At 40.3% G+C, this 10,873-nt stretch overlaps 1 long non-coding RNA gene across 2 annotated transcripts in view; it reads left to right on the forward strand.

Annotated features, from left to right (window-relative positions):
- LOC122558362 overlaps positions 1-7,747 on the forward strand; it is a 49,891-nt gene extending 42,144 nt beyond the window's left edge. For both annotated transcript variants that reach the window (XR_006314107.1, XR_006314108.1), the window contains one exon: positions 7,081-7,747. This is a non-coding gene — a long non-coding RNA (uncharacterized LOC122558362). The remainder of the gene's footprint in view (positions 1-7,080) is intronic.
- Positions 7,748-10,873: the final 3,126 nt, after the last annotated feature.

Genomic DNA, 10,873 nt, shown 5'->3' on the forward strand with positions numbered 1-10,873 from the left:
AGGACATGGAATAATTATATAAAACCTGGAATCAAGAATTAGGGATGGAAATCTCCTTAGAGTGTGGGAGGATATCTGGGGAAGAACTAGGAAGATCTTATCTGTAATAAACTCAGGCTATTCGATTGAAGGTACTACATAGGGCTCTTATGGCACCAGAACGACTTGCAAAGTTCAAGGCAGGAGCATCCACAATGTGCCCTAAATGTAAAATAGAAGTTGGTACTCTCAGTCATTGTCTGTGGACATGCCATAAGATTCGTAGATATTGTGACAGTATAGCGAATGCCTTGGCGAAGATTTTGGGAATGGAGATTGGGTTGGACTCATTCTTGTCTCTCCTTTTGGGCTTTCCAAATTTTCCTTCTCTAGATGCATATGGGAAGAAACTATTTACTATCCTTTCTGTTTGTGCGCAGAAAAATATTTTAGTAAGTTGGGTATTGGAAACCCCCCCGGGACTTTTGAATTGGCATAGGATTGTTATGGAATATATTCGCCTGGACTTCCTTACGAATATGGTGCACCAAAAAATGGAATTATTTTACAGAACATGGCGGCCCTTTTTGAACTACACCGATGCAGATGTACTGGCCATACTGTTTTGCTGTAAGGATGATGTTTGTTGGTTCAGGGGCACCTGGGAGGAAAGAGTCCTGTATAAATACAGGTTTTGTTGGACGTGGTAAAATTTTAGTTTGAATGTGTGTTTATTTATTTATATACTTTTTTTCCCTTTTTTGTTGTCAATAATGTACGACACTGTGGTCTTTTTTTTATACGTAGAGTTTTCTTTCTTATATCTTATTTTGTGTTTTGGTAGTTTGTAGAATAGCTTAGTAGTTAGTTTTCTTAATTTTATATTGGTGCTGTTATTATATTGTAAAGTGGATACACTATTTTGTATTAATTTTGTAATTTAGTTAAGAAAAACTCAATTTTTTTACAAAGAAATTTATTGGGAATATATTAAAAGCATCACTTGAGCATGCTTTACTCTGACACGCTTGTTTTGGCGTTCAAGTTTGGTGCCATGACTAGGAGGTGCCAGTGTTGGACTGTGGTGGACAAGGTTGAAAATCACACAGCGGCAGTGCCGTTCCTTCATCAGGTGGTTGTGATGGGGGGGGTGGGGAGGCAGCGCTACGGGGGCTGGTGCTTCCAGGTGGACCTGTTGGTCTGTGGCCTGGTGTTGTGTGGTTTTTGACTTTCAAGTTTGGTGCAATAGCAAATAATTACTTCCTTCAGTATCACACTTAGACTTCACAAAATTTGTGTGGCACTCATTAGAAACCAAAGGCAAATTATGTGTGAGAATAGCTTGAAAGTTCCAGAGAGGAATTGTTGCAAAAATTTTAAATGTGAATCAAACTTGAGTGGTCAGCAAATTCCATCAATAAAATGAAGTTGAACGAGAAAAAAGAATAGGCTGGGGTTGTTTTCTCTGGACCATCAGAGGCTGAAGGGTGACCTTATAGAGGTGTATAAAATTATGAAGGGCATGGATAGGATAAACAGACAAAGTCTCTTCCCTGGCATGGGTGAATCCAGAACTAGAGAGCATAGGTTTAGGATGAGAGGGAAAGATATAAAAGAGACCTAAGGGGCAACTTTTTCATGCAGAAGGTGGTACGTGTGTGGAATGATCTGCTAGAGGAAGTGGTGGAGGCCAGTACGATTACAACATTTAAAAGGCATCAGGATGGGTATATAACTAGGAAGGGTTTGGAGGAATATCGGCCAGGTGCTGACAAGTGGGAGTAGATTGGGATATCTGGTCGGCATGGACAATTGGACTGAAGGGTCTGTTTCTGTGCTGTACATCTCTATCTGAATGAAAGACATTAGCTCTAAGAGTGCTGTTTCTTCCTTGTTGGTGATTACCTGAATTCCTGTTGATTGCTTGTTTGTTCAAGTATTTGCAGCTACTGACTATGAGTATTCGTAAAAAAGTCTTTAAAGCTGTAAACTCTCTGTGTCTCCTGGAAATTTCCTCTCCTGGGTCCAATGATTTTTTTTCACTAATGCACCTTCTATTATGCAACAATGCTGATTGCTGATCTTCATGTGATCTTTTTGGTAGAAGGATACTACTACTACTGATCATCTTTCCTTGACTGAGTCAAGGTGTCTGTGTGATTTTCAGTGGTAGAGGGTCAACCACTTTTGAATCTGAACAATAGCAGGGTGTTGTCTTAAAAAGATACAGTTTATTGCATGATAGCAATTATATACATGCTACATTAGCAGAAAAAACCTCCTCAAGACATCTCCAATATCACATGGCAGTCTCTAGCCAATTTGATTCACTCCACATGATACCAAGAAATGGCTTGAGACACTCGAAATTGAAAAGTCCATGGGCCCCGACAACAGTGCTTCAGAACTTGAGTGGACAAAATGAGGCAGATGGAGTATAATGTGAGAAAATTAGGTTGGCCTTTTTGACAGGAAGAATAGAACGGCAGAGAATTACATGGAGGAAGATCTTTGAAGGTTGTGGTGTCCTAATACATGATTCACAAAAAGCTAGCATGCAGATCCAGCAAGGAGTTAAGAAGGCAAATGGAATATTGGCTTTTATTCCGAAGAGGGTGGAATATAAAAGTAGGCAAGTATTGTTATTACCATACATTTATGAGACCATGTGTAAATAATGCTATTTTTGTTACTTTACTTAAGAAGGCAGTTCAGTGAAGGGGTTGTCTATGTGTACATACTGAGCAGCTTGGGTTTTTGCTCATTGAAGTTTAGAAGAAACATATAAGATTCTGAGGGAAAGTAAGAGAAAGAACTGTGGATGCTGGAAATCAGAAACAATAATAGAAATTACTGGAAAAACTCAACAAGTCTGGCAGCATCTGTGGAGAGTAAGCAGAGTTAACATTTTGGGTCCAGTGACTCTTCTTCAGAACAGGATAGACACTGAGAAGATTCTCCCTTTGTAGGGGAACTAAGAAGCAAGTGGCACACCATCAGAGCAAAGCTCTCCCATTTATATAGTGATCTTAACTTTCTGTTGACAGTATGAAATAATTCTCTTTTGGCAACAGAGGTAACATCAACAGATTGATTTATGTTTTGCTTTGTCTATGATTTGAGGAAGCTAAATGAAATCCACTGTTTATGTCACCATGTTACGTTTAGCATACCTTGAATTTTTGAAGTTGTTGCATCTGGACCATGTACTTCCATCTTTGTATGCTGTAATGCCTTTGAAAGGACAAGCTTAAAATTAACCCAATGTCCGTTAATGTAATGTAATGTCTGTAAACGTTAGGTCAGTCATTTAAAATGGTAATTTCTCTTCAGAATGTCTCCGGTATCTTTTCTAATGGTAGGATATTATCTGATGTGATAATGCAGGTGCTCCAAAGTTATTAACCTCTTTATAAGAATAAAGTTTGTTGTTTTTTGCTCTTCTCAAGTTGTGCACTACTTTTGCACTGCATATGGGTGTGACCTATAGTTTTATAGATGTAGCATTCTTTTGTCATGTTTGAGCAATGCCTTCAGCTTTGTTGCTCTGCAGTGCTGATACTGACTCATAATATGTGGCTGTTCTCTGTGTTGGCTTTTCAAGTGCCATTTTGGATTGTCTGCACCTTATAAAGTGAATAGTTTCTGTTGCACTTCTGTGGGAGGTTTGTTATTCTTCTTAGAGAATCTGCCTATGAGTCTTTCCATTCTCACCTTCCAGCATGATTTGAATAGATTTTACTAAAGTTAATTCTTCTTTGGATTATTAGAAATGTGACGTCACTTAGCAATAATTCCAACAACAATACGGGTGCATGGTGGCACAGTGGTTAGCACTGCTGCCTCACAGTGCCAGAGACCCGGGTTCAATTCCCGCCTCAGGCGACTATCTGTGTGGAGTTTGCACATTCTCCCCATGTCTGCATGGGTTACCTCTGGGTGCTCCGGGTTCCTCCCACAGTCCAAAAATGTGCATATTAGGTGAATTGGCCATGCTAAATTGCCCATAGTGTTAGGTGTAGGGGAATGGGTCTGGGTGGGTTGCTCTTCGGCGGGTCAGTGTGGACTTGTTGGGCCGAAGGGCCTGTTTCCACACTGTAAGTAAGTTATCTAATCTAATACTGCCTCTTATGAATTCTGATTTCAAAGGTCCATAGTCATAGTTTTTCAGCAATCTGTAGAGATCATTAATGAAATCACTTATGGATTTCCATGGAATTAAACTGAACTGGTTTAAATCCCAAGTGTGTGGATCTTCTAAAAATCTTAAGGTTGTTTGAACCTTCTTCTTCTGTTATATTCCTTTTACAAGTCATTTAATTTTTGCCTTTACAATAAAGGCTGCAGATTTTCACTTCTGCTGTCCAGATTATAAATTATTTTTCTGGTCCTTGACCTTACCCGTCCCTTATGGGACATATATACCACAGCAGTGATGCTTGTTTTGAGAGGTGAGAGCTTTTTTTATTCCCTGTATTATCTTTGCACTGCTATATAACAGTTCATTAAAGGGAAAAGGCTTGGGATAGTTATTTAAGGTATGGGATCCAAAAGATTTCACATTGCGCTCCACCTGTTCTTATGATATCCTACAGTCTCTGGGTGAACAAACACATAGTCACACACAAGGCAAATGTGACATTCCTAGCTCCTAATACCTGTAATTATACCAAGCTAGTTAATGTTAATTGTAACTATTGTTTTAATGCAATACACAGTGTGTTGTAATGTAAGACAGATGCTTCTTCTTGTTAACACTACATAGTGGTCTATCATCTACTGATGAATAGAAAGGCCCTTAGACATTGCACAGGAGGGATGATTGGTGTCATACCATTGCAACAAGATACAACAAGTTTGTAATGCTGGGACCCAAGAATATCACGAAATCCATTAGGATCTTGAATGGTTCTATTAAGTCACCCCTCACAGCTTCTGTAATCTATCCATGTAACTGAAGTTCCTCATCCCTGCAGTAATTCTTGTGAATCTTTTTCACACTCTCTCTAGTGATTTCATATCTTGCCAAAGGTATTGTGCCCAGAATTGCATGCAATGCTTTAGTTGAGTTTGAATCAACCTTGTGTACAGACTTATAATTTCCTTTACAAGCCTGCATACATTATCCATATCAGATCTTGGGTAATGCTGATATTGGCCTTAGTGAATATTAACCATTGTCATGGCCTCTTAGGTTGAGCCTTGGAGTTAGAGCAGCCCATTTATATTTGTCTAAGTTACAATTACAGAGCTGTGTAAAATGAAATTCCAACAAGAGCTAAAATTTTCCAAATTATTTTAATTTTATTTTCAAAATTTAGTTTAGTAAGCCAGTGTGAGATAAGTGTGTTATTACTTTGCATGATTGCCTATGGAAACTGTCAACATGAGTAAAAATGGTTGGGAGAAGCCCAAATTGTTAAATGATTAATTTAGTCCATTTGAGTTTAAATTAGTTTTAAATCTTTCAACTTAGGCCTCAGAAACTGAAGAAAAAGAAACATAATTTTGACGACGAAAATAAACATGACTATTTTGAAACTCGAAGGCAATTCTTCATCCTTCATCTGCAAGATATAAAATCCCAAGCTCCTTTTTATCAAGCTGCACTGGAATCTGCACTGATAAATTACATGGGAATGACTAAGGGCTCTCTGACAGCAATTAAAGAACTGACTCGTCACTACTGTCATTAAAAAAGGTCACTGTTCAATACTTGAGAGACATTTGTTTTTGCTTATCTGGTAGTATTAAGTCAATTTGGGAGGTGTTATATGCAACTGCATTTGTGCTGCATGTTGCATATTTTACTGCTTTCATTATTAGATTAGATTCCCTACAGTGTGGAAACAGGCCCTTTGGCCCAACAAGTCCACACTGACCCTCCGAAGAGTAACCCACTCAGACCCATTTCCCTACATTTACCCCTGACTAAAGCACCTAACACTATGGGCAATTTAACTTGGACAATTCACCTGACCTGCACATGTTTGGACTGTGGGAGGATACCGGAGCACCCGGAGGAAATCCACGCAGACACGGGGAGAAAGTGCACACAGTCGCCCGAGGCTGGAATCGAACCTGGGTCCCCAGCGTTGTGAGGCAGCAGTGCTAACCACTGAGCCGCTCCATTATTATTTATCATTTACCACATTTTCATAAATACTTTCTACAAAGGAAGCATAATTTTAAATCTAACATTTTGACATAATTCTTCAGAGAACTGATTTACAAGAATTCATACACAGTGAAACTTTTACCAGTCAAATTGTCTTAAAATTTAGTCATTTTCATTTGAAAATTGATTTAGTTATCCAATCATTTTTTTTCTCAATTGCAAGAAAACATTAATTTGTCAGCAAACATTTGCCTATTTTCTGGATTTTACTTCTATGATTTTTGATTTGCCTCTTTCCTCATTGCCATTAATCATTCTGTATTTGCTGGTATTCGGGGAGGGGCCAGAATGCTATCACAGAGGCTTTCGTCACTCTGCGGTGATGGTATTGTAACAAAGTTGTACTTTTAAAAACTGACTTTTATATTTACTGGTTGCTGAACCACTGATTATATTTTAAAAGGACTAAAACTCCAACTTGAAAGTGCAGCTTTAAGATGGCTGAATATTTACATCACTATGTAAGATAAATTCCAGTGTCATTAGATAGAACCAATCAGTCTAGAAACCTCAGCAGTGACAGTTACCATGAGCGGGATCATCTCCTGACCCAGCTGCAGGACATCCAATCAACTTGAAGGTGATTATGCATTAAATGTGATCAACTCAGGCAGTGAATTCTGGCTGAGAAAGGAATCTCTCCTAGTAATAATCAAATAAAGTTGAAACCATTCACCTGGAATTAAATAGCCATGACCATTTTAGGGCAGCTAATTAGCTCGAGAGAGAATCATGTGACAAGCCAGCTAACGTTTTGTGTTGAGGAACTGTTTTCTCCAGACCAGGGACAGAAGTAGAAAAGATGAAATGGCAAGAGCTGTGTCCCCACCATTTGTAAATTCTAACACTATCTGTTATTTGATTTCCATGTTCTGCTGGTAGAGATTTTAACAATTTTACTGAGATTTTATCATTGTCTCCAGGTAACAGATAAATCATCTATTCACAACTTGAAATCACCTCAAAGCTGAAACCAGAAGGAAAGCCAAGCTCAATCTGGATCCACCTAACTTCAATCCGCAAGAACTATATAAACTTACTGAGCTTTAAAATATCACTTTAGCTGTCCTCCCATTCTGTAACTTATTGGTGTTGTGTGTTTGCATTTGGAAATTAGTTTACTTAGATAGGGTTACTTGGACAACTTTTGAAACAACTCATGGAATCCTGTGTGTCTTTTGCAGTCACAGCATGTGAACAGTCAAAGACTTAGTGAATTTACAGGCATAACCTTTAACTTGTTGTAGTCAAATGAATGGAAGACGAGAGGAGTTAACTACACCTCCTCCCCATTTAAAATAGTAGGCATGGAAATCCAAACCATGTGTGGAGTCATTCTTTGTCAATTTTTAGATTCTTAAAATGTCAAATTTTAAAGCAACTGTTCTCCTTTGACTTTTCTTTCCAAATCCCAACTTTCCTCACTGCTTTATGTATTTGATTTGACAGTTAATTTATCCAGACTTGTTTCTTAGTCCTTAATCCCTCTGGTTAAGGAGATATCCGGATGAATTTTCTCAAAAAGTTGAAGTATCCATTTCAAGGAGGTTTATGGACGGTTTTTCTCTATGAGCTGTAGTGAGTTATCTTGTGCAATTTTACATTGCACATTTCATTAAGTATACACCACACATTCTTGGCACTTCCTTTGTACCCTTCTGATGAAGGGCTTTTGCACGAAACGTCGATTTCGAAGCTCCTTGGATGCTGCCTGAACTGCTGTTCTTCCAGCACCACTAATCCAGAATCTGGTTTCCAGCATCTGCAGTCATTGTTTTTACTTCCTTTGTACCATCTTGTCTTGGTAATGACAGATATGCTCACCACTGTCAGAACCTCCTGATGTTCCCACCACCAGGGCCATATTTAAAGCCCAGCTGTGCACTAGTTCAACCCGTGCATGTTAGGAATTAACCTCACAGTTCCAGTGTGTAAAGAATTCCACGGGAGATGTCCAGTGGAGGAAAATGCGCACTGCACTTTGCTGACAGGGACCTGGAGGGCCTGGTGGATACGATGGTGCAATGAATGCCATTCGCTTTCTTCAGGACCACCAAAGTAAGCCATAGCATCAGATGCTGTCATAGTGGTCCGAAAATGCTACCTGGGTCAGTGCAGACACCTAACAGTGCAAAAGGATGTTAATGATCTTCTGTTCTCCACGAGGTTAAGTGCCACCATTTTGTTCTGCTCTCTCACACCGATACTAAATCTTCCCCTGCACCCACCTCCCACCAAGATCTACTGTTGCATGCAGCATCTCCCCTTGATGACTCTCATAGATCCCAACTACAAAGTACCCTGCATGGCCTCAGTGCTTCCTACTCACTATAGTCATTTGTTTTCATCCACCTGCAGAACCATGAACAGCTGTGCCAGTTACTTACATCATACCCAATTCCTGCCCATTTCAGATGGAAGCTGCCCACAATGGACAGGCCAAAGACAGGTGGTCATACATCCTCTCACCCCCCCATGAGGAGAGAACCATGTACGAGCAGGACAGGACCATAACCACTCACGTTGTGATCCACATTTCAGCAGCCATGTAAGACTCACTGTCAAGGCTGCACTCCTCTCCCATTAATATCATTTGTATTATTTCTTTATACAATCTTTCACTGGTTTTCTGCAGGCATGGGAAGCATCCACCTTGAAGACAGTTGCCTCTTTGAACATCAGCTCCTCCCCCACCTCTAAGTAAGAATATGCAGAGCCCTCAGAGAAAGTACTGGCGAGGCTTGTCCCTACACCAACTGCTCAAATACTGAGCCTTCAATAGATGCTGTAACTCTAGTCAGGAGCACATTGTGGTGAGCACGTCACCGTCAGTCTCCGCAGCTGGCTAAGGAAGAAAAGCCCCAGGTTTCTGGCACTTGGAAGATTGCGAGGGGCTAGGCACCTGCTCAGCCCCAGGCAGGAGAGGAGCCAATGCTGCCAGCTATTAAAAGCTTCATTCAAACTGCATAAGCTAACACAGGAGCAGCAGGTAGGTTTGTTGAAGACACTTGGAAACCTGGAGAGCCCATCGATGCTATCTCCTGTGCTGCCTTGAGCACACAAGTGTCTGCATACCTCATGAGTATGTCGGAGACTGCTGTGAAGAGTCAGGTCCAGCGGAATGCTCATTGGCTGCAGCCGATGCTTACAGACTTAACTCCATCACTAGCAATTAGTGAAGGAAAAACAAACTGATAAGTTGTATTTGTACTTGGTAATAAAAAGAGATTACTTGTTCTTCCAGCATCAATAAAATTGATCAGTCAGTGAATGATAATATCATTTAACTTAGTTCCATGAGAAGCAGTTGTCAAATTCTGTGTAGCTTGTTATGTTTATTGCTGCAGTTGACCGTGGTGAAGGTGAGGTACCTCCTCAGAGGCCTGCTCCATTCTCACAGCTCTTCATCTCCAGCTATTTGGTCCAGCACAGTGGCTCAGTGGTTAGCACTGCTGCCTCACAGCACCAGGAATGCAGGTTCGATTTCAGCCTTGGTTGACTGTCTGTGTGGAGTTTGCACATTCTCCCCATGTCTGCACTGGTTTCCTCCGGGTGCTCCGGTTTCCTTCCACAGTCCAAAGATGTGAAGGTCAGGTGAATTGGCCATACCAAATTGCCCATAGTGTTAGGTTCGTTAGTCAGAGGAAATGGGTCAAGCTGGGTCACTCTTTGGCAGGTCGGTGTGGACTTATTGCGCCGAAGGGCCTGTTTCCGTACTGTAGGGAATCTAATCTAATCATGTCCCTTTCACGCCTGATCCAGTTATCCAGAGCACAGTCTACAAAGATTGTGTGACGCACTCTCCATAGTGTCCTGCAGCAAATCCCAGACCCGTGTAAACATGGAAATCTCATTTTGAGTACAAATCACATGTTCCTCAATTGTGCAGTGAAAGAAGGTGTTACATACTATATACACTATATTATGAGCTCTGTCTTGGTCAGGGGATTGCATAACTGATTATCATCCATGGTTGGAGAGGTAAGCCCTTTGCCTTCCATTAGCCATTCTTGTAAGGCAGTAATCTTTGAAAGGAAGAAGAAACTTGAGTATTATCAAGGATATCAGTATTACGGAAGCTTCAAAGGTACCTTATGCAGACTGCTAAAATATAGGCCTGGGGACATATAAGAGAATGATGTGAAAAATCTATAGTTCAAGGTTGAAGAAAACTGTTCCAGGACTATGTGCAGGTGAGAGATATATTGGAATATGTTTATGAATTGTAGAATGCAGATGACAGTTTATAGGTCACCTAAGAGTTCTTTTGCTTCACATAGATAACGTGGATTATTTTGTAATAACCAATGCCATGATTCGGATCGCTTGTGTCCAAGATTTGTAATTGGCATGGTTGGTCACTGCAAGAGGTACGCATGCCAAATTCTGTGCTTACGCTTGTCTTTAATCTGTAGTGTGTAAGTGCCTGGTCAATACAATTTCCCTTTGAGGAGCCTCATATCATTCAGTGGGGTTGACTCCCCCAAACAAAAAATAACATGTTCTGTCCACTCTTGGTGTATTGGCTGCCATTTTTCATTTCCATTGCACATTTTGTGATTCAAATTCAGAAGGAAGGGTATGGTGGATCATGCTTTGCTGACAGAGTTATAGACTCAGCCTGTTAATTTGGTGATTCTCCAAAGTTCTTTTCTGCATTCTACCCTGGGTCGATCTCATCGGGTTTGAGTTTCTCCATATTCTCACCCAATCCTT

This window comes from Chiloscyllium plagiosum, chromosome 17 (assembly GCF_004010195.1).
Source record: "Chiloscyllium plagiosum isolate BGI_BamShark_2017 chromosome 17, ASM401019v2, whole genome shotgun sequence".
NCBI lineage: Eukaryota > Metazoa > Chordata > Chondrichthyes > Orectolobiformes > Hemiscylliidae > Chiloscyllium > Chiloscyllium plagiosum.